General features: G+C 35.3%; 1 pseudogene; it reads right to left on the bottom strand.

The window, feature by feature from the left end:
• Positions 1-5,712: 5,712 nt before the first annotated feature.
• On the bottom strand, positions 5,713-17,702 carry LOC115950188 (annotated as a pseudogene).
• Between the last annotated feature and the right edge of the window lie 5,726 nt (positions 17,703-23,428).

The raw sequence follows: 23,428 nt of genomic DNA, 5'->3' as shown, positions 1-23,428 counted from the left end.
TAGTCAAACTATATGAGACTATAAGGTTAGTTGAGACTCTTATTGTGGAAAACACCTCATTATAAGAGAAGGTCAAGAATCTCGAGGTTGAGCTTAGTAAAGCTAGAACTCAAATAGAGAGATTGTCTAGTGCAAAGCTTGATGAGGTATTGAGTGCTCAAAAGCCTAGTTCTGATAAGACTAGCTTAGGATATACTGTTTCTCCGACCCCTTCTCTTCCATGGCTTCTGAATCAAAAACTGTCTTTATGCCCCAATCTATGAAAGATGATAAAGGTATGAAATTCAAAACTAATTTATCTAATTTTAAATCCTTTGTTAGACCTCATGTTTTTCACCATTGTGGTGTTTTTGGACACAGTCGTTCTAATTGTTTTAAGTTGTATCCTCAAAAGCAAGTGTCCAAATGGTCATAGGTTTCTTCTCAAGGACCTATACCTTTGTTTGGAGAGTTATTAAAAGTTTTGAACTTTTTAACTCAATTTCAGGAGAATTATAATTCTTCTTTGTCCTTTAGTAGACATACTAGGACACATGCTTTTTCATCTTCACAGTTAAAGTGGGTGAGAAAGGAGCCTAAGACTTAACTGTCTTTTCCATTTTTACTCTACTTTAATTCTTTCTATCTATAGTAGGACTCTCTTTGCTTGATTTCTTATCTGTTTTTGGAATCATGCTTTCATGCATCTGCATCTATCTTTATACTTTCATGTTGTTTGTTTGTTTTTGTTTGGTTATTTAGTTTTTATTTTGTTTTGTTTTAAAAATAAAATAAAAAAAAGAAGAAAAAAAATTAAAAAAAAATACAAAAACAGCGTGTGTTTGTGTACATTGGATGGCCATTGAAACAAAATTTTCTAAACTTTATATCTTTTGTAACTTAGATAAGCATCTTTATGCATAACTAAACAAGTGAGTTTTGTTGCTTATGTTTCTGATGAGTAAGATTAAGTAATTTCTTCTACTTAACACTTGTATCACTCTTTTTTTAACGAGAAGAACTAGAAAATCCTAATAGAAAGGTATAAATAACCATCTCACACCGTTGCCCGCCAATCATGAAATGACATCTGTATGCTTTGGTATAGCAAAAGTGCAATGTCAAAAGCTTAACATCATTGGGTATTTCTTGTCTCTCTCTCTTATATACCCATGCATGATATGCTTAACAAAAGAAAATATGCAAAGAAAAATAAAAATAAAAAAGAATCAAAATGCTTTATATATGTTTGCAAGCGTGTCTTCTAAGATATGTGAGAGTTATAGGATGTACCTTGAAGGCGATAGTCCCCATCAAGCAGTTATGATTGTGTGTGAGTTAAAGTGATTTTCTCATACTTATGTAATCTTGCGATGTTTTTCACATACAACACGCAATATTCTTTGCAACTTTTGATATATGTGCAGGTACAGTGTGATTTGACCATCACAAGGAATACATGTGTTAATGTATGCTCACTAAATTGTCTTAACTTGTTTTTGAAATATAAAATTGGTTAGAATTTTTTTGTGTGTGTGTGTGTGGGTTTTGGACATTGAATGCTTTGCATTTTTCTTATTGAGAGATGTTTTTGAGAGCTTAAAATGTTGATTGGATCATTGGTTGAGTAGCATGCTTAATTGCATTCATGTCTGTGTTTTTCTCTTCTTTGAAAAACTGTTTTTGAACATCTCGACAGCTACTCGACATCTCTTGATAGATTGCTATCTATCAAGCCCCTTTTTCTTCTTGTCTTGATAGAAGTTAACGCAATCTCGATCCATCGAGCTTTCTGGACTTTGTCTCGATAGCTTCACGACAGATTCTCGAACACATCAAGAAACTTTCTGTCTGCTCAATAGCTGTTCGATCCATTGAGGTTGGGTTCTGTTCGATAGCTGCTTGACAGCTTCTCGATTTGTCGAGATCCTCTTGCATGCATTGTTTTTTAAATGTTTTGCATCTTTCTTTTATCTTGTCATTCATAACATCTTGTTTCATTACATTTATGCATTTATATGGATTCTTGGTACCCCTTTGATCATCTTTGATCATGTTTCTCGGGTGAAGCTTTATAGCTTCTTGTACCCTTTGTCAATCATGACAAAAAGGGGGAGAAAATGTGGTTTCTTTTTAAGATTATGCATGTTTGGGGGAGAAATACATGCCCTTGTAAGGGAGAGATGTGTTTCATCTTGTTAGAGGGAGTGTTTACCTTCTTGTTGTTTTAGAAGCTTCTTTTAGCTTCTTATACATCGGTCTTGTAACCATGTTTACATACATTGTGCTTATCTTTGATATAAATACACACACACACACACACACACACACATATATATATGATGTATGTCTTTTTCAACTATCTCATCATGTGTTTTCTTTTTCCTTTTTAAACACGTGCTTCTTATTAATTGTATGTAATCTTTTATATTTCTGTTTCACATTAAGATGCCGTGATGAGTTTTGTTTAAAGTGTTTTAGAAATACAGGTTGTCAAAGTCTTTCTTGCCATGAACTCTCTTCTTGCAAAGTTTTTCAAGAGTTTGTGTTAGGATTAGATTTTATTGTATTCAACAAGTGAGTATGAGTTGAGTGATTTGACTTCTCTCATATGTTCATTTGTTTGTTGTGGTTTTGTCACGGATTGCCAAAGGGGGAGATTGTTAGGACATATGTGAATCATGTTAGAAACATATGTCATTTAGAATTGGCTAATCCTTTGACAAAATGCACTTTACTTGTAATTGGGTAAATCTAGGATGTGTTTAATACTTCAAGAAATATGTTATTCAAGCCAAGTATTAAAGCCATGAAGATTGGAGCAAGAAACAAATGAAAAAAAGTTGTTCATTAAAGCTGGATAGATTCTCGACAGCTGCTCGACAGATATATCTATCGAGGTCTTAATAGATAGCTCGACAGCTGTATCTATCGAGATTTACAAAATTAGAATTTTCAAATTTGATTTTCGGCATATGCTGACATGTATGTGTAGGGTTTCTTTTCTCACAACCCTAGACATATATAAGGCTTCTTTTAAAGGCTGTCACAGATAAGAATAAAAGGAGAACATATGCAAAAAGTGACAGAGTGCCTTATTCTCTCTGAAAGAAGCTACTGCATCTTTGCGCTTTAGGGTTTTGTAACCAAGTGCTTCTTGATCTTCATTGTTGATGAAGTGAAGAATTTTGCAACCAATAATCTTCTTCAAGTTGGTGTGTTAGTCACGTATCGAGAGCCGTGCATCATTGGTTAGTCATATACTAGGATCTGTCCAAAAAGGGTGGCATTCATATATTGAAAAGTTCAAAGGTTCTGAAACGATAGAAGGTTTCTGCTGTAAGTTCATCTACGGGGATTGTAGAGTCTAGAGACAAATGTTTTGTACTAAATTTGAAACTTCTCTTTATTATAGTGGATTACTTTTCGAGAAGGTTTCCCCCAGGTTATTTACTATGAACCTAGTTTGTTTCATTGGTTTTACTGAATCATCATATCTTGTTTTATATACTTTTCCACTGTGCATGATATTGACATGATATTGATGTTTGTTTGTTTTAACAAGATTTATTCATAATAAATCTAATTAATAACTTGGGTTTAAAATTTGTTAATTCTATCAACCGGGGCCTAAATTTCCCAACAATTTTACACCCTCAAAACCTACTTTATCTATTATACTATCTCATTTTACAATCCACCCAACATCCCAATTTCTATTTTTACTACAACTTTTTAAAATAATATAAACCAATCAATTCTCTCTTTCTCATTTATCTATTTTTTATTCTCTCTCTTCCTTTCTATCTCTTTATTTTTTCAAGTTTGCTACTGCCTACCAGAGAGTCTTCCTCTCCTCTCCGTGCTCCTAGTAACCAAATCCTTCCCTACCAAAATCAACTAATTAAATCTATACCTAAATCAACAAGAAGCTTGACCCAAAATAAACACAGCAAAATCCCAACAAACCCATTCCAAAATCACTCAAAAAAAAAAAAAATTACAACAAACCCAAATAACCCAAAACCACCAAACCTGCCGCAGCACCACCATAACAAACCCAGCGCTGCCAACAACCCCCGTGAAACTGAAACTCAGCCATCATCGAAACACCAAAATCAACCCACAAAACCAACCGCTGATCCACACCACCGAAACACAAAACCAGCCCCAACCAATTCAAGCCACACCTCCACTACTCTCCATATCGACCACCATTGGAGCTGAGATCGAGAAATAACTGAAACCCAAAAACCCAATTTCAAACCCGATCTCCACTGTGACCTATAACCCAATCTCCACTGTGACATAAACCAGATCTCCACCGTGAAACCCAGCCAACACTTAAACGACCACCACCGAAACCCACCACCACCAATCCGAACCCATCAACCATTGAAACAACCCACCATTTTAAACCCAATAATCACCGATTCAAACCAACCAAAAACAGCTGAGAAAGAAATAGAGAAGAGAGAAAAAAATCAAATACAGATTGAAGAGGGAAGAGACAGAGAAAGCAAAGAACAAAACAGAGAAGAGAGGAAAAAGAAATCAAATATAGAGTGAAGAGGGGAGAGACAGAGAAAGAGAGATAGACAAAGAATTTTGATAGAAAAGAGGGAGAGTCAGAGAAGAGAGAAGGGAGGGAGTGAGATTAAAATAATGGATTTTAAGTATACAACCCGTGAACAGTAGGGTTATATAAGTAGAAACTTAATGTTCACGAGTGGCATAATTTTTTACATATGCCAACCCGGATGGAGCATGTTTTTTGGGATTTTGGTTGTAAAATAGCAATTAGGGGGGGGGGGGTGTTTACACCCCCCAATGCTAGTGCTTTTAAGTCATTCATATTAGGAAATGACCTTATTCGATTAGCTATATATATAAATATTAGGGAGAGGCTCACCTCCAGTTTAAGTATCTCCAATTTCCTCCCATTTTTAAGTAAATAAGTGACACGTGGAAAAATAAAAATCTAACGGTTAGAGAAAAAAAAAAAAAAAAAAAAAAAAAAAAAAAACTTTCTCATTTTTTTTTGTTGCCTCTTTCCTCCACAACAAATCACATAGTCACTGGCAACACAAATCCTCCACTATGACCCATGAAGCCGCCAAGTCTCTGCCGTTGCCTCGCCACCATTAAAAGCGATTGCCGTTGCAAGTACAAAACCATAAGCAATTCAAGCCTCCCTTTAGATTTATGAGATTTCATAAATCCCTTCACAAAACCAACACCTCAAATCCCTCAACCAACCTCCGATATGCAAAACCCAGGAATCTGATCCCCATGTTCCACTTCACGCACTACCACATGCCACTTGAATTTTCTGACCACCGATCCACTTGTCGTCGCCCTTAGCCACTGCTTCAGTGCGTCGTTCACCAACAATGGCCATGGTAAATCTCCACCACTGAGGCGCCTGGATCTATTTGTTTTGTGCTTCTAACTTTTCGTCTCTGAAAAATTCCTATGTTTTGTCGGTGGTTATATTGGGGACAGAGAGAGAGAGAGTAGAACGTGATGTCGGAAACTGGAAAGAGAAAAAAAAAAAAAAAAAAAAACTATGGTTGGCATGTCTTTTTTAAGCCTTTAGATGTTTTATTTTTCCACGTATCACTCATCTACTTAAAAATGGGAGAAAACTGGAGATATTTAAACTGGAGGTGAACCTCTCCCTAAATATAGAAGTCATCATTTTTTTGACACTAAAATTATCAGACTGATAAACTAAGTCTTTTCTTTAGAAATGTGATCATTAACAATTTTTCCATATCTATGAAAAACCATGTCAATTATTGCATCTCCAAAGTGAGTAACAAGCAAGGGTGCAGCCATAGCTCTCACATGCTTTGCAACACCGTATCCATCATTACGAAATCCATTAGATGTGTCGAATTCACCATCATAAATGTTCCAGTTGGCTTCAAAAACCTCTAGGAAATCAATAGAGAAATCTCATCATTTTAAAACTTCAAATTTCAATTCAGAAGGGGATAGTGTGTAAGTAGGAATGTTGAAAATGCACATTCTATGCTTTAGCACAATATATAGACTACATGCAAATTTAAGAAGATTAATTTTTTCCTAGTACAAATTGGCTTTTTATAAGTTTGTTTTACTTATTGTTAGGACATATGTGATTCACTTGTTAGGAACATATGTCACTATTTTATGTAATTGACTTATCCTTTGACAAAATGCACTTTACTTGTATTTGGGTAGATCTAGGATGTATTTAATACTTCAAGAAACTATGTTTCAATATCAAGTGTTGAAGACATGCAAGTCTTTTCAAGATTCAAGCTGAAGAAGTGTTGTTCATTACAGCTTGACAGCTAGTTATCCATCGAGCTTAAGAAGCTATTCCAGCCCCATGGCTCGACAGCATCTCAACAGACAGGTATCTGTCGAGCTTTATGAAAAATAGAATTCCAGTTCTGTTTTGACTCTAATCCGTGATTATGTGTTTGGGCTTTCTTTTATTCTAACCCTAGACATATAAAATGATTATTTTAAGGGCTGTCAAGGTGTACACAAGTTGCACAAGTGTTGAGCAAAGTTTGTTCAAGTAATTTGTAACTGGAGACAAAGTTTTGCCCTAGTTCATCATTCTTGTGAAGAAGTTGCTGTGTATGTGTACCGTAGGGTTTTGTGACCAAGCATCTTCTTGATCTTCATCGTTGGGATGAACTAAAGAACTTTGTAGCTAACAACCTTCTCTAGTTGGTGATTGAAGTCGCGTACTGGGATCCGCACATTGGTTAGTCACGTACTTGGGAGTCGTGCATCAAAAGGGGAAATTGTCACTACAAAACAAGTCCAATTAGGTATTGGGATAAGGGTTCAACTGTAGGTTGATATAAGGTACTGAGATTCCTTTACTTGTAACCGCTTGTTTTGATAATAGTGGAATTTCAGGAGTGGTGACCTGAAAATCACCTGGTGGGGTTTTTGCCGTTAGGTTTTTCCCATTCGTAAACAAATCACTGTGTCAAATTTATTTTTCGCTGCATAATTAGTTTATTGGTGATTTTTTTGTGCTATCACGTATTTACATTTTAATTTGATTAATTAATAAACTTGGTTAATTAATCAATTAATTAATCATAAGGGAGTCAATTCGTTTTTGGCCAATCAAGTGGTATCAGAACAGACACACTCTGATTAGGGTTTAGTCTTTGCTGTGTTAATCCATTAACCCCTGTTTGTCATGGATAGAGGACAGTCGTTAATTATACCTCATTTATTTGATGGCACTAACTATGCATACTGGAAAGTATGCATGAGAGCTTTCTTGTAGTCTTTAGATGAGAAAGTATGACAAGCTATGGAGATAGACTAGACTAAGCCTACAAAAGCGCCGACCGACTAGGATGATGCCAAGATCAAGGCAGCAAACTTCGACAGCAGAGCGTTGAATGCCTTAGTCAATGCGATCATCAATGAGGAGTTCAAAAAGATATCCTCCACTGAAACTGCTAAGGAAGCATGGACCATCCTCCAGACAACCTATGAGGGAACAAAGGTTGTTAAGGATTCAAAGCTTCAAAGGCTCATTACAAGCTTTGAAGAGATTAAGATGGAGGATGATGAGTCATTCGATGAGTTCTATGCCAAGCTCAAGGACATAGTGAACTTAGCTTTCAATCTTGGGGAAACCATTCCTGAACCTAAGATTGTGAGAAAGGTGCTCAGATCTTTACCTGAGAGATTCCATGCCAAGATTACGACGATCGAGGAATCAAAGGACATTGACAAGATTCCTTTGACACAGCTGGTTGGAAATCTGCAAACTTACGAGTTAGGGTTAACAAGGATTGGTAAGTCAGGCAAGAGCAAGAGCATGGCTTTGAAAGCCAAGAGCAGTGACACAGATGAGTCTTCAGACGATAAAGATTCTAAGATGAAGTCCTACATCGCCAAGCAATTCAAGAAGTTCATAAAGAATGCCAATGGGAAGGGCTTCGACAAGGACCGTAGGCAATCTAGTTCTTCTCAGTTCAAGATCCAAGACAAAGGGAAGAAGGATGCAAGGGATGGCGGTCAGTATACCATTCTCGCAGGACCTAAGTGCTTTGGCTGTCAAGGCTTCGGTCATATAAAACAAGAGTGTCTTACATATCTCAAGAGCATTAGGAAGAGCAAGGCACTTGCAGCTACCTTAAGCGACATCGAGCCTGAGGATGATTCCAAAAATAAGGATGACAGAATCTTGAATGCCTTCACTGCCACTGTCAATCCTACTGATGGGATTGTTGAAGATGTGGATGAAGAAGAGGAATTGGTAGAGTCCAAGTTTGAGAAGATGGATGATCAGGATGACATCCATACAGCCTATCAGAAGCTGTACAAGCTTTCTAAGAAGTATGAGAAACTATATAGGCTGACCACCAAGAAGCTCAGTGATGTGGAACTTGATCGTGAGGAGCTTTCCACAAAGTTTGATGAAGCTAATCAGACTATTGGAGCACTGAGGTTCGAGAATAATTTCCTGGTTGAGAAGACTAAGAAACTTGAAGCGGAGCTGTTTCAAGTCAGAGCTCAATTGGAGAAGACTTCAAGTGCAAAGCTTGATGAGATGCTCAGTCTTCAGAAATCTGCTTCTGATTGAATAGTTCTAGGGTATGGTTTCTCTTCCTCTAATACTGCTTCTACTAGTACTATAGTTTTTGTTCCTCCTAGTAATAATGTTGAAATTGAGAACAATGATGTTAAAACTGATTTAGCTAGTGAGAACTTAGACAAAGGCAAATCTATCTTAGGAGCACCCCCTAAGCAAGATAAGAAGGAAGCTAAGAACCCTAGGGCTAAGAAGGCTAACTCTCAAAAGTCTAAACAAAAGAGGCAGCATCTCTATCATCATTGTGGAGCTGCCGGTCATACTCGACCAAATCGCTATAAGTGGTTAGCCATGCAACAGAGGAATGGCATGATAACATCTGGAAGCTAGAATCAGCTTTAATCCTCTCTTGCTCCCCTTGGAGATCTTCTCAAAACCTTAAATTCTCCCCCCTCACCGCTGATTCAAAGGTTTAATCAAAGGAAAGGCTCTTCTAAGGTGTGGAAGGAAAAGGGCTCCAAGTGATTCCATCACTTTTCTCTTTCTCTTTTCTTGTTTTTGTGTGTGTATTACTTGTGTGTTTTGCTTTCAAGTTTTGAGTCAGTCTAGTTTTTAGACTTTGCATTGTTTAACATGTTTTTGTTTGTTTTCAGTTTTGTTTATTTTGTTTTTAATATTAAAATAATAAAAAATTGAAAAATCAGAAAAATACAAAAACAGTGTGTATTTTGTATACATTGGTACTTGTGTATCTTGAATGACCATTGAAATAAAGTTTTCTAAACTCTATATCTCTTGTAGCTTAGATGAGCATCTCTATACACAACTAAGCAAGTGAGCTTTGTGGCTCGTGTTTGTGATGAGTAAAATTAAGTAATCTCTTCTACTTAACACTCGTATCACTCTTTTTGACAGGAAGAACTAGAAAATCCTAAGAGAAATGCATAAATAACCATCTCACCACTATTACCTGCCAATCATAATATGACACACGTATACTTCGGCATAGCAAAAGTGCAGTGTCAATGACATTTGTGTGCTTCGGCATAGCAAAATTGGAATGTCAAATGCTTACCATCATTGGGTATTTCTTTCCTCTTTCTTATATGCCTATGCATGATTTGCTTAAATAAAAATATGCAAAGAAAATGAAAAGCAAAAAGATCAAAAATGCTTTAAATATGATTGCAAGTGTGTATTCTTGGAGATGTGAAAGTTATAGGATGTACCTTGAAAGTGATAGTCCCCATCAAACAGTTATGATTGTGTGTGAGTTAAAGTGATTTTCTCATATCTTAAATCATCATAACATGTATACACTTATGCAATCTTGCGATGTTTTTCACACACAACACGCAATATTTTGATACATGTGTAGGTACAATGTGATTTGGCCATCACAAGATTTTACATGTGTTAATGTATGCTCACTAAACTGTCTTAACTTGTTTTTGAAATATAAAATTGGTTAGACTTGTTTAGTGTGTGTGTGTGTGTTTTTGGGATCATTGTGCTTAAAATTTTTTTTGTTGAGAGATGATTTTGAGAGTTTAAAATGTTGATTGGATCTTTGCTTGAGTTGTATGCTTGATTGCATTCATATCTGTGTTTTTCCCTTCTTGAAAAACGGTTTTTAAGCAATCTTGACACCTCCTCGACACCTTGCTATCTGTCGAGATCTTAAGGTGTTTTCTTATCACAATCTCGACAGATTCTCGACAACTAGTGGATCGATCGAAAAAGTTCCTGGACCCTCGATAGCTTCTCGACAGCTGGTGGATCAATTGAGCTTCTCTTTTTGTGTCTTTGCTATGTTTCTTGACACCTTCTCAATAGCTGTATCTGTCGATGTTGTTTTTCTCGACACCTTCCTCGACAGATGGCTCGACACCTCTATCTTTCGAGAATTAGTGAGGATCTATATATTCGTTCTTCGCAATCCGGTTCTCATTTCTTCGATCTCTCTCGATCTGTTCGCACCTGTTCATTTCCTAAACACTCTCTCTTTCACTTCTAACCTCTTCCTTAAGCATTTTTTTTCGAGATTAATCAAGCTTTTCTTCACTTGGTAAGTTTTGATTCTCTCATTTTCATGCATTTCATTCTTTGAAACCTAAGCTTTTGGGATTTTTGCAAAATTTGGGGTTTTTCAAATCAAAGATGTTTTTGTGTAATTTTTGGGATGGGTTTTGATGATTCAATCTTAAAAACTTCATGCATTGCATTCCATGTGCATTATAACTGTATTATCATGCATTTAGATGTGTGCAAATTAATTGTATGCTAGTAGGATTAGATTGGGCTAAGCCCATGATGCAAATTCTTTTGCATATCACATGTTTATGCATTCCCCATGCATACATACTCTCTTTTCAATATACTTGTTATATTTGATTTGCTTTGGGATTTTTCTGATTGTCTTTCTTTCTCTCCCTCTCTTTCTGTTTACGTTAATCTTGTCTATGGCACCTAAGTGTAAGTTAGCTCCGTCCCAGAACCCTTTGCGCTCTAGGGCATCGTCTTCTTTTGATCCTACTCCTTCTCATATTCGGTTCTATGATAAGGACGCCCGAAAGGACTTTTCGGAGAACTTTTCTCGACGAGGTGTTCATTCGGAACGCCGAGTCATTTTGGCAGACTTCGCTGACACTGACCTTTCCACTGTCATTTATAGTCGGGGATGGGAGTCACTGTGTGACGTCCCGGTCACTTGTCCATCCGTGCTGATCTAGGAGTTTTACTCTAACATACATGGATTCGATTTTTCAGTACCTCTCTTTTCTACTAGCGTTTGGGGTACGCGCATTGTAGTCACACCATAGCTTGTTGCGAATGTGCTTTATGTTCCGAGGGTAAAGCATCCTAACTACCCCGTTTATGAGCGTCTGAGGACTGTGTCCAAAGACGAGATGATTTCCGCTTTCTGTGAGCGTCCCGCAGATTGGGGTGATCGTCAGTTTACACCATGTAAAGCCTTTGCTAAAGGTCCTAGATTCATAAACATGGTGATGACTTTTATTTTGCACCCACTCTCTTATTATAACTCTATCATAGAGCCTTGTGCTCGATTTTTGCTTTCTTTATTAGAGCATCTAACTATAGATTTTCCTTCACATTTTATTCTTTCTATCTTAGATGTGTATAGGGATTCGGCTACCTGTGATAAGCTCATTTTCCCTTCGGCTATCATGCGGATTCTATGCCATTTTTTTGTTCCCTTTTCCTCTTCCGACCATTTTTCTGTCATGTGTGCCATAGACTACGCTATCGTTAAATGTAGCAAAGCGTAGTTTAGGTCTCGACAGTTGGATTCAGTAGCTCCTCCCTCCTGTTCAGCTCTGTCTCGTTCTGCTCCACCACATTTGCTCTCTCCTCTTCTTTAGGCGATGTGACTCTAGGAGACATCATGGCGTAGCTGCAGCGCATGGATGCTCACCTTGATGCACTCTCTATAGAGTTGTATCAAGTGAACATTCGTGTCGATCATATTGCACGGTGACAGGCGACCATGGGTGGTTATACTCTTAAGGCTTCTCCTCTTGAGGCTTCTCTTCCACTACCTCCTCCAGTGGCTTTTGATTCTGAGGATGAGGATGATGGTGATGGTGATGATGATGATGCTTCGGATGATGATAATGGAGATGCTAGCTCTACCGATGAGATGTCTACTTGACACTTTTATCCTTTGTCACTCGTGACAAAAAGGGAGAGTAGTTTTGGATATGAGAGTAGTCATTCCTAGGAGTAGAGTTAGTATAGGACATTTTATTAGGGGCAGTGTTGATATCTGAGGGATGTAGTGAGGATTACTTGTATCTTTTTCTTTTCTCTATTTTAGATACATTTGTTCTTGTACATGGGTCTTGTGACCATTTTTGACATACATTGTACTTATCTTCTTTATATATGTTGATTTATGTTTCTTTCACCTACTCTTATATGTGTTGTTTCTTTTCTCTCTTTATGCACATGCCTCTTATTACGTGTATGCAATCTATTATTTCTGTTTCACACAAAGATGTCTTGATGAGTTTTGTTTAAAGTGTTTCAGAAATACAGGTTGTCAAAGTCTACTTGCCATAAACTCTCTTCTTGCAAAATTTTTCAAGAGTTTGTGTTAGGATCGATTTTATTGTATTCAACAAGTGAATATGAGTTGAGTGATTTATGACTTCTCTCATATGTTCATTTGTTTGTTGTGGTTTTGTCACAAATTGCCAAAGGAGGAGATTGTTAGGACATATGTGATTCACGTATTAGGAACATATGTCACTATTTTATGTAATTGGCTTATCATTTGACAAAACGTATTTTACTTGTATTTGGGTAGATCTAAGATGTGTTTAGTACTTCAAAAAACTGTGTTTCAAGATCAGGTGTTTAGAACATGCAAGTCTGTTCAAGATTCAAGTTAAAGAAGTGCTGTTCATTAAAACTCGACAACTAGCTATCCATCGAGTTTAAGAAGCTGTTCCAGCCCTATGGCTCGACAGTTGCTCGACAACATCTCGACAAATAGGTATCTATCGAGTTTTATGAAAAACAAAATTCCAATTCTGTTTTGACTCTAATCCGTGATTATGTGTTTGGGTTTTCTTTTCTTCTATCCCTAGACATATAAAATGATTATTTTAAGGGCCTTCAAAGTGTACACAAGTTGCACAAGTGTTGAGCAAAGTTTGTTCAAAAAATTTTTAACCGAAAACAAAGTTTTGCCTTAGTTCATCATTCTTATGAAGAAGTTGTTATGTATGTGCACTGTAGGGTTTCGTGACCAAACATCTTCTTAATCTTCATCGTTGGGATAAACTGAAGAACTTTGCAGCCAACAACCTTTTCTAGTTAGTGATTGAAGTCGCGTACTGGGATCCGCGCATTGGTTAGTCAAGTATGATAGTTTTTAGACCCCTTAAACAATTAATTTAACCTAGGTAATTAGCCAAGTTGTTACTTAGTCCAATTAAACAAGATTAGGTTATCACAATAACAAAGATCAAATCATGCAAAGCAGCGGAAAATAAATAATACAAGATATAATCACCTAGGAAACCAAACCGGTAAAAACCTGGGGAGGATTTGACCTAGCTATCCTCAAGGTAAACTTGAATCCACTATTTTGAAAGAATTGAAGTTCATACAATAAAACTTACAAGCCCCCACGCTCGACTTCTTATTGCTACCAACCAGTAGAACTTACTGACACGACCACGTGCAAGCTTCGAATCCACGGACTCCTTCTTTCTTGGATTCACCACCAGATACAAGCACACCCGCTTGTGTTTTCTTTAAGCTTCAATGGCAGCAACTGAATTGATCATCAAGGTGTAGATAAATCTTCTCCTTGAAAATCCTAAGTTTGTGTAAAGGAAAGCTCCTCTAGATCTCACAAGAGATTTACACAAACCGCAATATGAGCAACATTAAAACGTGACTAGGGTTTACCTTTTATACTTAGGACAAATAAGAAACCCTAAAAACGTTTTAAAACACCTAGGGCTAAGTTGGAAAAATCTGCAGAAAATCATTCTGCCCGAGCTTCGATCGATCGAGCCAGGCCGAAAGGCACAATGCTTTCCTACTTTAACTCGATTCCAACTTTACATAAATGCACAACTTTAAGCTAGACTAAAACATTTCTAAACACATTGTTTTGATCATGGTTTGCTAACAATACAAATTAGAGTTCTAAATACATAAAATCCTAAGTCTTTAGAACCTAACAACGTACTTGGAAGCCGTGCATCAAAAGGGGAAATTGTCACTATAAAACAAGTCCAATTGGGTATTGGGGTAAGGGTTTAATTGTAGGTTGGTATAAGGTACTGAAATTCCTTTACTTGTAACCATTTGTTTTGATAATAGTGAAATTTCGGTAGTGGTGACCTGAAAATCATTCGATGGGATTTTTGCCGTTAGGTTTTCCCCATTTGTAAACAAATTACCGTGTCAAATTTATTTTCCGCTGCATAATTAGTTTATTGGTGATTTGTTTGTGCTACCACATGTTTGCATATTAATTTGATTAATTAATAAACTTGGCTAATTAATCAATTAATTAATCACAAGGGGGTCAATTCATTTTTGGCCTATCACTTATAATTAATATATCAAAATATAAGGATAAAAAGAACGATCGATCATGGGATTAAGATCTAGAGCAATATATCAAATTTGCTTGGGAATTACACCGGATACAATAGTTTTAAAGGTTTTGATTAAAAGTTAAAAGTTAAATTTTAATCTCAATCATTAAACAAGGAAAAAGGTGCAAAAAGTTAAAGGGTAAATAATCAAAATTAAGTGAAAAATATTATGAAAGGGATGAGGCGTATTGCACTAGGTGCAATTCCTAGATCTCAATCCAAGACCTTTTTTTTTAACTTATAATATATCAAAATATATTGATCGTTAAGAAGAAATATCATTTGATTAAGATTGGACGCAATAAATCAAAATTTGCTAGGGTATAATTTCACCGAGTGTAATATTTTTAAAGGAATGAGATTAAAAGTTAAAAAGTTAACTTTTAATTTTAGCCTTTGAATAAAAAGAAAAAACAAAATGTAGAAGGATGACAAGTAAAGAAATTTTCATGAAAGGGGTGAGAGGTCTAGCTAGCACTGGATCGCAGTACAAGATCATTTGTTAATTAGTAGCCAAGAGACTTTTGAGTACTGTTTGATCCCATTGGGAAAAGATGTGTTTGAATCTCCCATCTTTGCGTCAGATCTTAATCCAAGATCATTTGTTAGTGGCCGTATGGGTCATTAGTATTGTCTGATCCCATTGAGAAAACCTTGGGTTTCAATCCCTCCTCTCTCACTTGTTATAAGGAAAAAGAAAAAAAGGAAAAAAAGAAAAAAAGATAGCTAGTTAGTAGTCAATCGCTTGTTAGTTCATGGTTAAGAAACTCCTATTGGTCTAAAACATATTTTTTGAAAATCAATCATATATATATATATATATATATTTTTTTTTTTTTTTGATAATTTGATAGTTGGGAAAGTGTAGATTTGAATTTGGGATGTCTATGTTGCAAAAGGTGTCAATTAGTTAAGTTACAAGACTCTTAGCAAGATTAATTATATATTAAATTTATTATGAAGCATATTTTATTGAAGGTGAATGATCCGTTTTGCTTAGAAGAATCTAATTTTGTTATTTAGTTTCGATCAATTTATCAAATTTTAGATTAGGTAATCAAAATTTAGGAAATAATTAGTTATATGTTTACCAATCATAATTAAGTGCAACTAATAATAACATTTCCATCATTTACTAGCTAGAGTTGGATTTATAGTAGCATATGTTAATGTTACCTCTGAGACCATGTCATTGAGTGCCATAGCCATAAGCTCCCAGCCGTAACAGCATTCTTTGCTAGATGGATCTTCGCTTCTTCTTCGCAACAGTGTCAATACTATTCTCCCTCCAGCCACCAACTCCCCTGCACGACACTTCAAAAATATTGAAAAATCTCTTTGGAATTGCTTGTAATACGCTTTAAGTACACATGGAGGGCTTGTAGATGCCATGTAAATGTTTCCTTTGTTATTATCCGACCTTTCCGGAACCAAATGTACAATAAGATAAACATTTATTAATGTGTTTTTTAATGTGATGCAAATTGAGTGTGAACCCATATCAATTTATCATTGCATGGATCAGTTAACATTAAAACAACACTTTTGTTGCAATAACTCAATCCACTTGCAGGCAATGGCAAAGCCATGTTAGGTCTAAAATTTTTTAGAAATATTAAGTATGTAGGTGTAGCCCCCAAAATTTAAAATAAAAATTATATGTATGTATTCTTTAAAAAAAAAAAAAAAAAAACTAATTATATATAAAATTTTAAGCACACATGCTTATGAATATGAATGAGCAAAATAACTAAGCTTATGACATCTTAAATCTTAATTAAAATTTAAGCATTTAAAATTTTTATTAATTTCTTTAAAAAATGGTTTTTATAAGAAAATTTGGGGATATTTATATTCATTTAAATACATCGAGTCACAATTTCTTTAGTGACAAGTTTTATATATCAATTATTTAAATTATTGCATATTTTCTATTGCTTAAATGATTTTTTATTAAAGACATAGGTTAAAAATATCAAATCTTTTGTTAAACATTGACACAATTTATCAAGTTTAATATATATAATTTTTATAATACACATATTTCATTATAAAGAATTTAATATACATTTTTAATTATATTTAATGGAATGCAAATGTTAATACCTATCTCTAGCGACCTAAAAAAGCTATCAAGTGTTAATGGCATGCAAATAATTATCAAGCGGCCTCAAAAAAAAAAAAGGTCTTGTGTTCCAATATATATTTAAGGTTAATGTAATGCAAAGGTCAAATTTGTGTGGTTGAAATATAAATTACCCTCTTCACGTTAACAATGAGGTTTTTCCTTTTTCTTAATTGAAAAGATACAACTTTGATTTTTCATAGTATATTTAGTCTTGAATTTTAGTATTTTTTATTAAATTTTTTTCTTTTAAAAAAAATGATTCATAGTTCATACTTTGATCTCCCAAAACTAAAATCCCGGTTCCCTCACTAGTCTGAGATAAGGAAAATTATAACAATAATTCTATAGTACAATAATGTTGTATTTCCTCCTCTCACACAATAGTAGGTGTATTGTATAATCACTTCTAATAGAAGTGAGATTTAACCACATATCACTTGATTATGGATATAATTAATCACATTAATCCTTTTGTGTTTAAAGAATAAGTTACCTGAGACAACCAGTGGAGACTAAAAGAAGAATGGACAAAATGCAGACTATTGCTTGGAAAAAGCCTGCCATAGAAGGAACCAGGAGTTCCTGAAAACAAACATGGACCAGCGCCAGGCCCCAGTTGATAGCTCATTATTTCTTTCTGAAAGCTTGGTAATGACTTGAAAATGGTATTAAAGTCATTCCCTAGAAGATCATTCAAAAACACTTGATATTCAGGTGATTCAGGGCCAAGCTTTTGGCCAAGCTTGTCTACTTCCTTAATAAGTTCAGAAACCATAAATAAAGTATTTGGTCCAGAAGAACAACCCAAGTCTGCAATGGCTAGGCTCCTTGGCAAAGTGCTGCAATAGAGATTGGTTATAGCTTCCTCTGCGATGGGTTTGGTCATAGATTTTACTGTTTTCTGTAAAAAGTCCAAGCAAAGAATTTGAATGAGTTGTAATGTACATTATGTACATACATTGCAAATAATTGACCTTCATCAATGAATTTTGTTGGGAAATTTAGACCCCGGTTGATAGAATTAACAAGTTTTAAACTCAAGTTGTTAATTAGATTTATTATGAATAAACCTTGTTAAAACAAACAAACATCACTATCACGTCAATATCATACACAGCAGAATAGTAAATAAGACAAGATATGATGACCTAGGAAAACCAATGAAACAAACTAGTTTCACAGTAAAAAAAAACCTAGGGGGAAACCTTCCTGAAAAGCAATTCACTATAGTAAAGAGAAGTTTCAAATCTAGTACAAAACCTTTGTCCCTAGACTCTACAATTCCTGTAGATGAATTTACAATAGAAACCTTCTACCGCTTCAAAACCTTTGAACTCTTCAATATATGAACGCCACCCTTTTGCATGGATACCAGTACGTAACTAACCAAAGATGCATGACTTCCAGTATGTGACTAATTCTAGCAACTTGAAGATGTTGTTGGTTGCAAAGTTCTTCACTTCATTAACAATGAAGATCAAGAAGTACTTGGTTACAAAACCCTAAGGCGCAAAAGACGCAATAACTTCTTGCAGAGAGAATAAGGCACTAGGTCACTTTCTGCATGTGTTCTCTTTGTATAACGGCATTTAAAATAAGTCTTATATATGTCTAGGATTGTAAAACAAGAAACCATACACATACATGTCAGCATGAGCTAAAAATCAGATTTGGAAATTCTGATTTCATAGATCTCGACAGATTCAGCTTCTGTCGAGCTTACTTCATTAAGTCTCAATAGATACTATTTCTATCGAGATTCTGTCGTGGTATTTGTCGAGTTTTAATGAACAGCTTTTCTTCGCTTGTTTCTTGGTCCAATCTTCATGGCTTTAATACTTGGCTTGAACAACATGTTTCTTGAAGTACTAAACACATCCTAGATCTATCCAATTACAAGTAAAGTGCATTTTGTCAAAGGTTTAGCCAATTATATAAAATATGTCCCTAAAAATATCCCCCTTTGGCAATTTATGACAAAACCACAACAAACAAATGAATTATAAGAGAAGTGTTAAATCATTAGACTCATAACCACTTGTTGGATTACAAAACAAATCTAACCCTACTATAAACTCTTGAAAAACTTTGCAAGAAGAGAATTCATGGCACGGTAGACTTTCACTACCTATCTTTCTGAAGCACTTAAACAAAACTCATCAAGGCATCATGTGTGAAACAGAAATAAAGATTGCGTACATAAAGAAACATGTGTATAAAGATAGAAAAGAAACAACACATATAGGGGTAGGTGAAGAAATATACATCATCATCATAAATATATACATATATCAAAGATAAGCACAATAAATGTAAAAATGGTCACAAGACCAATGTACAAGAAGCTAAAAGAACCTCCTATAACAACAAAAGAGGTAAACATTCCCTCTAACAAAATGAAACACAACTCCCCCTTACAAAGGCATGTATTTCTTCCCCTAACATGTAGAATCTTTAAAAGAAACCACATTTTCTCCCCCTTTTTGTCATTATTGACAAAGGGTACAAGAAACTATAAAACTTCACCCGAGAAACATAAAGATGATCAAAGAGATCAAGGGGGCAAAAGGAATCCATAAAAATGCACGAATGTAATGAAACAAGATGTTATGGATGACAAGATAATAGAAAGATGCAAAACATGTGAAAAACAATGCATGCAAGAGGGTCTCGACAGATCAAGAAGCTGTCGAGTTGCTATCGGGCAAAAGCCAACCTCGATGGATCAAGAATCTATCAAGGATCTATCAGCCAGACAGAAAGTTTCTTGATGGATCGAAGAAGTTGTCGAGATTCTATCGAGAAGAATTCTAGAAATCTCGATGGATCGAAATTGCGTTAACTTCTGAAAAAAGAAGAAAAATGGGCTCGATAAAAGTGAATTTGTCGAGGATCTGTCGAGAAGTTGTCGAGCTTGAAGAAAAAAGGTTTTTCAAGAAGAAAAAAACACATAGAGATTAATGCAACAAGCAAGCTACTCAAACAAAGATCCAATCAACATATTAAGCTCTCAAAACATATCTCAACATGTATGCAAAGCATTCAAAAAATCCAAAACATACACTTATACTAAACAAGTCTAACCAATTTTATATTTCAAAAACAAGTTATGACAGTTAAGTGAGCATACATTAACACATGTATTCATATGGCCAAATCACATTGTACCTTCACATGTATCAAAAGTAGAAAGAATTTGCGTGTTGTGTGTGAAAACATAGCAAGAGTGCATAAATGTCTCATATTACGACAATTTGAGAAATGAGAAAACCAAATACACTCACACACAATCATAACTGCTTGATGGAGACTATCATCTTCGAGGTACATCCTATAACTCCCACATTTCCTAGAAACACGCTTGCAATCATATTTAACAGCATTTTGATTCTTTTTGTTTTTGTTTTTCTTTGCATATTTTTCTTTTTGAGCATATCATGCATGGGCATATAAGGGAGAGAGAAGAAATACCCAATTATGTAAGCTTAAACATCACAATTTTGTTATGTCGAAGCATACATATGTTATAGATGATTGGCAGGCTTTAGTGGAGAGATGGTTATTTATGCATTTCTCTTAGTATTTTTTAGTCATTCCCGTCAAAAAGAGTGATATGAGTGTTAAGTATAAGAGATTACTTAATCGTACTCATCACAAACGCGAGTCACAAAGCTCACTTGCTTAGTTGTGCATTGAGATGCTCATCTAAGCTACAAGAGATATAAAATTTAGAAAACTTTGTTTCAATGGCCATCCAAGGTAAACAAATAACAATGCACACAAACACATGTTGTTTTTGTATTTTTCTTATTTTTATTTATTTATTTTGAAAAAAAAAAAAACTAAACAACCAAATAAAAACAGACAAACAATATGAAAGAATAAAGATAGATGCAAATGCATGAAAGCATGATTCCAAAAGTAGATAAGAAATCAAGCAAAGAGAGTCATACTTTAAATAGAAAGAATTAAAGCAGAGGACAACAAAAAAGACATTTAAGTCTTAGGCTCCTTTATCACCCACACAACACGAGTCTTTGGCCGTGAAGATGAAAAGACACGTGTCCGAGTATGTCTACTAAAGGACATAGAAGTATTAGAATTCTCTTGAAATTGAGTTAAAAAGCTCATAACTTTTAATAACTCTCCAAACAAAGGTATAGTTCTTTGAGAGAAAACCTGTGACCGTTTGGACACTTACTTTTAAGGATATAACTTAAAGCAATTAGGAGGAATGTGTCCAGAAACATCAGAATGGTGACAAACATTAGGTCTAACAAAGGATTTAGAATTAGCCAAATCAGTTTTGGATTTCATACTTTTATCACCTTTCTCAGATTTGGGCATAAAGATAGTCTTTGATCCAAAAGCCGTGGAAGAGGAGAGGCCAGAGGAAACAACATATCCTAAGCCAGTCTTATCGGAACTAGGCTTTTGAGCACTCAATACCTTATCAAGCTTTGCACTAGACATCCTCTCTATTTGAGTTCTAGCTTGACTAAGCTCAACTTAAAGATTCTTGACCTTCTCTTCTAATGAGGTATTCTCCACAACAAGAGTTTCAACTAACCTTATAGTCTCACCTAGCTTGACTAACAATTCAGCCTTTTCAGTTTTTACCTCATTAAGCTCTTTTCTACAAAGATGAGAAGTCTTTTCAGATTTTATAAATTCAGTGCATAGCTTATCATAGGCTTTCTGGATGGTCAACTTCTTGGGTACTTCATCATCAAAAGAATCCTTACTGTCACTAGCACTCTCCACAATCACCTTATCAGTTGTGTAAGAAAAAGCCATAAAGTGACCACATTCATCTACATACTCATCAGAAGAGTCATTCTCAGTATCACTCTAGGTAGCAACCGACCCTTTATCTTTTGACTTTTTGGATTTTTCCTTCATAAGATAGTTTGGGCACTTTATCCTCATATGACCAAAACCTTTGCATTCATGGCATTGGATGAAGGGTTTCTCATTCTTACCCTTCCTAGAGGATTTAGATTTTCTAGGAGATTTGTTCTTATCCTTTTTCCCATATTAAAGAAGCTTGATAATCTCATTAGCTATGAAGGTTAGATCCTCATCCTCGTCATCATCTTCATCTTCGCTTTTATCTTCATCTTCAGAGTCATCAATCTCTTCCTCTATACCCTTAAGAGCCAAGTTTCTACTCTTTCCACCTTTTCCCATTAAATCTAATCCCATCTCATAGGTTTGAAGGTTCCCTACAAACTCAGTCAAAGAAATTTGATCAATGTCCTTCACTTCTTCAATGGCAGTGATCTTGGCATGGAATCTTTCAGGTAAGGACCTAAGGATTTTCCTAACAAATTTGGATTCTGCTATAGATTCTCCAAGGTTGAAGGAAAAATTCACAATATCCTTGAGTTTAGCATAAACTCATCAAAGGTTTCATCCTCCTCCATCCTTATTTCTTCAAAATTACTATTGAGTTTTTGAAACTTCACAATCTTTACTGCCTTGGTACCTTCATAGGTTGTCTCAAGAATGGTCCATGCTTCCTTGGCAACTTTCGTGGATAATATTTTCTAGAATTCCTCATTGGTCACCCCACTAAACAAAGCATTCAAGGCCCTATTGTTGAAATTTGCTGCTTTGATTGTTGCTTCATCCCAATCCATCGGCACTTCCTTTGACTTAATCCAGCCAACTTCAACAGCTTGCCATACTTTTTCACCTAGAGCTTGCAAAAAAACTTTCATACGAATTTCCCAGTACGCATAATTAGTGCCATAAAATAAAGGAGGAATTAAAAGAGATTGTCCACGATTTATGACATCACGGGGTCAAGGATCACACTCAAGAAATTAATCCAATCAAAGTGTACTTGCTCTGATATCACTTGTTGGGAAATTTAGACCCCGGTTGATAGAATTAACAAGTTTTAAACTGAAGTTGTTAATTAGATTTATTATGAGTAAGCCTTGTTAAAACAAACAAATATCAATATCATGTCAATATCATATACAGCGGAATAGTAAATAAGACAAGATATGATGACACAGGAAAACCAATAAAACAAACTAGTTTCACAGTAAAAAATCTAGGGGGAAACCTTCTCGAAAAGCAATTCACTATAGTACAGAGAAATTTCAGATCTAGTACAAAACCTTTGTCCCTAGACTCTACAATCCCCATAGATGAACTTACAGTAGACACCTTCTACTGCTTCAGAACTTCTGAACTCTTCAATATATAAACGCCACCCTTTTGCATGGATCCCAATATGTGACTAAACAAAGATGCACAACTCCCAGTACATGACTAACTCCAGCAACTTGAAGATGTTGTTGGCTGCAAAGTTATTCACTTCATCAACAATGAAGATCAAGAAGTACTTGGTTACAAAACCCTAAGGTGCAAAAGACGCAGTAACTTCTTGTAGAGAGAATACGGTACTAGGTCACTTTCTGCATGTGTTCTCTATGTATAACGACCTTTAAAATAAGCCTTATATATGTCTAGGTTATAAGAAAAGAAACCCTACACATAAATGTCAGCATGAGCCAAAAATCAGATTTGGAAATTCTGATTTCGTAGATCTCGACAGATTCAGCTTCTGTCGAGCTTACTTCATTAAGTCTCGATAGA

The sequence above is a fragment of the Quercus lobata genome, chromosome 6 (genome assembly GCF_001633185.2).
Source record: "Quercus lobata isolate SW786 chromosome 6, ValleyOak3.0 Primary Assembly, whole genome shotgun sequence".
Taxonomy (NCBI): domain Eukaryota; kingdom Viridiplantae; phylum Streptophyta; class Magnoliopsida; order Fagales; family Fagaceae; genus Quercus; species Quercus lobata.
Note: the sequence above shows the minus strand (reverse complement) of the source record. Positions and strands in the feature narration are given on the sequence as shown.